A 6,268-nucleotide genomic window follows, 5' to 3' on the forward strand; every position below is an offset into this window, starting at 1 on the left:
TACAGCTCTGCTATCATCTCCAACATAAATGAAGACAGAAAAATAAACAGCAGTGACGTTTGTAGGATTACTGAAGTTGGGCTAGCTGGTATATAATGATGTGCTACGTGATCACTAGCTACACAGCTATGTTAGCATAACATACACAGTGAAGCTGGAGGATGAACGCTAACACTTTCCCACTCTATAAAAGTTAACGTGAAGGTTCCTGATGGTTAGAGACAAATGCAATCGCATGGCAGGATGCTGTAAACGGACCAAACTTCAGTCAGGAGAACAACTGAGAAAATCCATCCACAACACGAGGTTAGTCATTAATGTACTGCAACAACATGGGAATAGAGCAGCTGTGATAGAATAATAATAATAATAATGGATTGGATTTATATAGCGCTTTTCAAGGAACCCAAAGCGCTTTACAATACCACTATTCATTCACTCTCACATTCATACACTGGTGGAGGCAGCTACAGTTGTAGCCACAGCTGCCCTGGGGCAGACTGACAGAAGCGAGGCTGCCATATCGCGCCATCGGCCCCTCTGGCCAACACCAGTAGGCAAGTAGGGTAAAGTGTCTTGCCCAAGGACACAACGACCAGGACAGAGGGCCCAGGGATCGAACCGGCGACCTTCCGGTTACAGATGCGAGTCCCAACCCCCTGAGCCACGGTTGCCCAACAGAATACAGCATTAATGAATCAATGGTACAGAAGTGGAGGAAGCAAGAATAATGAGTTGAATAAAGTTTGATTTATCTGACTGCTTTGTTTCGCTTAATGTGCCTTATAATCCCGTGCACCTTATGGTACGAAAAATACGTATTTGACTTTTTTATTTGGCACACTGCAGTTTAATGTTGCAAAGCACCTCTTTTTAACTTCAGTGGATATCATACATGGTTATGCTCAGGATATGTCAGCCCATTTCTGCTGGAAATGCCCTTTGGTTAAACTCTCAGCAAGGAATTTGCATTTGCACTGTTATATTTTTATATCTTTAATGCACATAAAAAAACAGCTGCTTGTTTAAGTGAAAATAAATGGATGGGGTTTTTTGCGCTAGTAAAGTTGTGGAGTTGTATTTTGTAATTATATTGTCAGTTATATCGTTATTGCAAATTTTCAAATATATATCGTGATAAATATATTTGGCCATATTGCCCTGCACTAAACGTATCTGTTGTGATATAAATCATAGAGGCTTGTCTATTTGCTAATCTTAGTGTGTTTGTGCATCTTCCAACTGTGGCAGCTTGTCCAGCACACTAATCTCCCATCAGTCTCTTGTCAAAGACTTTGTGGATAACCTGTGTAAACAATGTGCTTGTGCAAACCAGAGAAAGCTGCTGGGCTCTTAGCTTGATGGGATTAAGTCAATGATAAGTGGGAGTAGATACACCCATGAAACAGACACACACAATTACGGATGGGTATTGATAAGATTTTCACGATTCCGATTCCATTTTCGATTCTGTTTAACGATTCGATTCTCTTATCGATTCTTTTTAAAAAAGGAGAACACTAAGGTCGATTAGCTTAGAACTTTGTTTTATATCTTTTCTTTGAACAAGATAGAAATTTAGGAGTAACATGGCCTTACAAACCCAACAGTGAGATCTTAAGAGATCCACAGCCTACGGCTCTTCAATGGGGCGTCACAGGGTCCCCAGGAAAAAAAATTGTAAATGTAAAATAATAAAATAAATATTCTTCTGTAGCAATAACAAAGTATAACATAAATTATTCTGTAACAATTACACAAGAATATCCAGTAATGTCCCTGCCTACAATTAAACACATTCACTTACTGAAAATCATCTGCTGTGGCAAATGGGTGCAAGCCTTTGACCACAAACTGAGTCACTGCTCGGTGACATTCGTCTATCCTGGCCTGAAAGGAGACGCTACCGGTAGACTGCAGCGAGAACTGCCAGCATCTGAGCCAGACTCTGTCTCATCATGGTCACCTAAATGCACAGTGATGGCAGGTTTGTAATAAGGCAGATCACGCTAACATAATATGCACTGTTAGTTGATTATTTACCTGCCGCGTTAGGACGTGGACGTGCTAACGTTACCGCAGCTGCTGGGCTGAGATTCACGAGTCCGGAGTGGAATTAAAAACACGACATTCATTTAAGATCATCGCGTGTTTTGTGAGCAAATGCTTTTGCATATTCGTAGTGTTTCCTCCTGTTAAGGTTCAAAATTGAGGAAGGAGAGTACAAACCACCCATGGTCCAGAAGCTCTTGGTCAAACAATGATTTTAATGACTACACACGTGTGGGAAGAACACTCTGTACGCAGACAGCAAGTGATCTTCAACTTAATCAAAGCATAAACAGATTTTTATAGCATCAGGGTTTGATTTACTGACGCCCCTTCATACGTCACAGACAGGATATATACATACGTCAAATCAACACCACAATGACTTTTAAGACAGAACATCATCTTCTATTTTCATGGCCGGCACTTCCTTTCTACCTTTCAGTTCCTCTTTCTTGCCGAGACGACAAGGACGGTTCCTCTTTTACCGAGACACTTTCGCAGTTCCACCCAGACATGACGAACCTCTTTCCTATAAATAATTCTAACTCATGTGTGTGTGTTGACCTCACTCAGCCTCTATGTCACCTCTTCACCTACTAACTGTCTGTGTCTCGTCCTCAAATGCTCTTTCTCAATTCACCTGTTGCACTTCTGACCTTTCACCAGGACCGAGGATCACTGAGACTATGTGTATGTCTTCTACTAAATAAATGTTCTAATCAAAAACCTCTAATGAAACCTTAATATAAAATAACCTGATATAAGTGTTTTGTAAGCATGTATTGCAATTATCCTTCTATGTTCTAGTTTTCCCTCAACATGGATCATCTGAACAGTCACGTCAGTGAAGCTTTAAACCTTTTAAAGAACCTGAACATCAACTCAAATAAGCACAGATATGCATTGTGTATAAAATAGTTATAACTGCATCTGGAATACAAGGTTAACATCATCATAAACATCTTAAGGCCTTCTTAAAGCTATCTGTTACATTGTTAAAGCAATGATCATACTGCAGATTATATTATTAATGCAATGGTACTGATGATAATTATTTAACAATAGCAGTAAAATAATTTCCCTGCTCCACACTCCCTTAAATGAAATATCTACTTTGCAAGTATTGCAAGTTGCCCTGTTGTCATCTGTTCTCGTAAAGTATGACTACACGTTTGAAGCGTTTGAGCCGCTTAGGCTCAAACGCCAGGTCATTTACCTGGCAGGAAACACGGGTTTCCTGCCAGTAAATGACGCTCTGCAATATGGTGACGTAATTCAGGGCGACTGGAATTGATAAGGGAATCGTTTGCAAAAATGGCAAACAATTCCAAGGATTTGAAACAGTGGGAACCGGTTCTCAACAAGAACCGGGTTTCGATACCCATCCCTACACACAATAGTTTCCAGTGGAATCCAAGGCAAGGGGAGCTTCCAGTGACGGAGGCCAACTGGGCACACAGAATGGGAATAATGTAAAGAATGCCTGCAAGCATGTGAGAGGCTTTATGACTCAACACTTTGCGATGAAAGAAGAGTGACGGCTTTCACTCTGGTGCGTTTTAACTGACGTTTAAATTTTAGATTTTACTGGGCAAGCACTGCTGTCCTTGCTTTCCTGACAGGATGTCACTGCTTTTAGGACATGGAGAGCTGCTGATGCAGAAATATGGAAAAAACAAAGTCTTAACACACAGAAACAAACCTATAATGTAACGTAAGTTACACAGTTGTGAACTTTTTTGCATATTCACATTTTGCTACGCAGCAATATTTGGCAAACACTGAAGCAAGATGTTCATTGCAGGCTATGGTTCATGTCATAACTGGGTTTAAACAGGGGTCAGTGTAAGCTGTGTATAGTACTGCTGTGAAAGGATTATGTGGCCACTGAGGACGGGAACACGAGTATGTCCTTCTTCCCCTCGCCATCAATCAAGACCTAGTGCTGTCAAAGTAACTGAACTTGGAGAAATGATGCAATTCATTTGTGGTCAGTTACTAGTTACTTCTTCAAAAAAGTAACTGAGTTAGTAACTGAGTTACAATATTCTAAAAGTAATTAATTACTAGTGATGCGCAAATCATGAACGAATCGTTCAATACTCGAGAATCACTTTACTGACTCATGAATCATGATTCACAAGCCCAACTGACTCACTGACTCATCCCAGTTGCTGTTAGCAGCAATGTATCTAGCTTATAATTAAAATGGTGGAGAAAAACACAACATCCAGTATCTTAACAAAAACATTTCTGCTCTGAACTGGAAGAAAAAACCCTGAGTAGAAGCTCACATCAAGACAATAGCTCCTCGGTTCACAGTAGCATCGCTCTGCTAACATGCTAACAACACATTTGAGCTACTCACCCCCTCCCTCCTGTGCTGAATCGTAGAGCGAACGAATCACTCACTCACCCCTTCCCTCCTGGCTAGTAATTAGTTAGATTACTTGTTACTGGAAAAAGTAACGCCGTTAGTAACGCCGTTACTTGTAACACCGTTATTCCCATCACTGCCAATGAGTTAGACAAAGAGTTTCCTAACCCAGTAAATGTTAATTTTCAAGCAGTCCACAGATCCTATACCTAAGATTTTGGTAAAATAATCTATGACTAATCTTATGAGAGGCAGAGCGCTACTATGGGCACAGGCCCAGTAACTCAAATGATGCATTGTCATATGTGTCAATAGTTCAAGTGTGTATTTGATGAAGGCACTATCTCTGATGCAGCTGCTGATTCCATGTATGCAGCAGGGAAAGCAGAGCAATGTATTTTAGGACAGTGAAAGGGGGGCTGGGACTTTCCTCCAGGGCCTAAACCACCCAAACAGCTTTGCAAACAGCTTGACATTCTTGTTGGTATTCTTGATATTCTTAGCTTGTTTCTATGTGTATTAGACTCAACAACCACCTCTGAGAACATCGGCACTTCCGAGCCAGTTAAGACCAACAGGCTTTGCCTCGAGCAGTTTTTCCTGGACTCCTGGTTAACACCAGAGGTGTGGAGCAGGAGAATAACAGCTGGTGAGAAACTGGAAATACATACAATATGAAGCGCCTTGAGGCAACTTTTGTTGTGATTTGGCGCTATATAAATAAAATTGAATTGAAATGTTCTTAACACCTGTCAGCGTGGCAGAGCCAATGATTTCTGTTCTGTTCTCATTAGTGGTCCCTGTGTACCAAACAGCCTGGCAACAGAGCATGCTCTTCACTGGGAAGCAGCAGAAGGTCCAGCAGCAAGATCTCCTCCGAGTTATTCCTCCCCGGGACATGTAGGACATGCAGCCGCTGCTGGGCCTTCTTTACCAGAGAAGTGGTGTAGTGAGTCTATTGACCGATTGAAGTTGAAATCTTTGATCCAGGAGCCGGTGGTAGGGAGAGTCCAGTTTGATGGTAGGGATGTCTGGGATAATGGTGTTGAACACTGAGCTCAGGTCCACCAAGAGCATCATACTCTGAGTTTGGCCTCACTGTCCTGATTATTTCTTCATTTTAGAAATTCAATAAGGTTTTCTTTTTTGTTTTGTAGTATTGCAGTTTTGTGTTCTGCATAAATTAGCTCCCAAGTACCCAGGCAATGGTCATCAGGTAGAGATATACATCTCAGGTATTTGACTGGCCCTTAAAAACTCTTTGTTGACTACATGTTGTGATTTCCTGCACACAACTAGAAACAAATCATTACACAGATAGTGAATATGCACTTCTCAGAAGCAACTCGGCTGCAAAAATATCCCACACATTTGGAAAACCATTTGTCTCATCAACTTGATAAAGATTAACAATGAATAGATTTCAATAAAATCAATAAAAGACAGCAAGACAGGAAGGAACTCACCGGAAACGAGTGAGACAGGTCACCCACAGACACGAATCTCACAGAAAAGTGGAATTCAGAACATGGTCTGTCAGTTCAATGCATGTTTTTCTGTGACACACTCACACACCCTTATTAAAATGCCATAGCCAGTCTGTGTAGCAGGAAGGGCAGTCTCAGTGCTTCATCTCTTAATCATGATTGCTGCGAACAGATCTCTATTTCTTGACTGTCAGCGAGTCTCCTGATCCTTAGTGCTCAAAAAAATATTTTTTGGCCGCACGATGAGGAGGTGTATTCACTGTGAGAGGAGAACGTAGGACCCAAATCAAAGCTTTCATTTTATTTCTAATAAATACCAGTTAATGTTAGTGTTCTTACAGTTTAATTTCCA

The sequence above is a fragment of the Maylandia zebra genome, linkage group LG16 (assembly GCF_041146795.1).
Source record: "Maylandia zebra isolate NMK-2024a linkage group LG16, Mzebra_GT3a, whole genome shotgun sequence".
Taxonomy (NCBI): domain Eukaryota; kingdom Metazoa; phylum Chordata; class Actinopteri; order Cichliformes; family Cichlidae; genus Maylandia; species Maylandia zebra.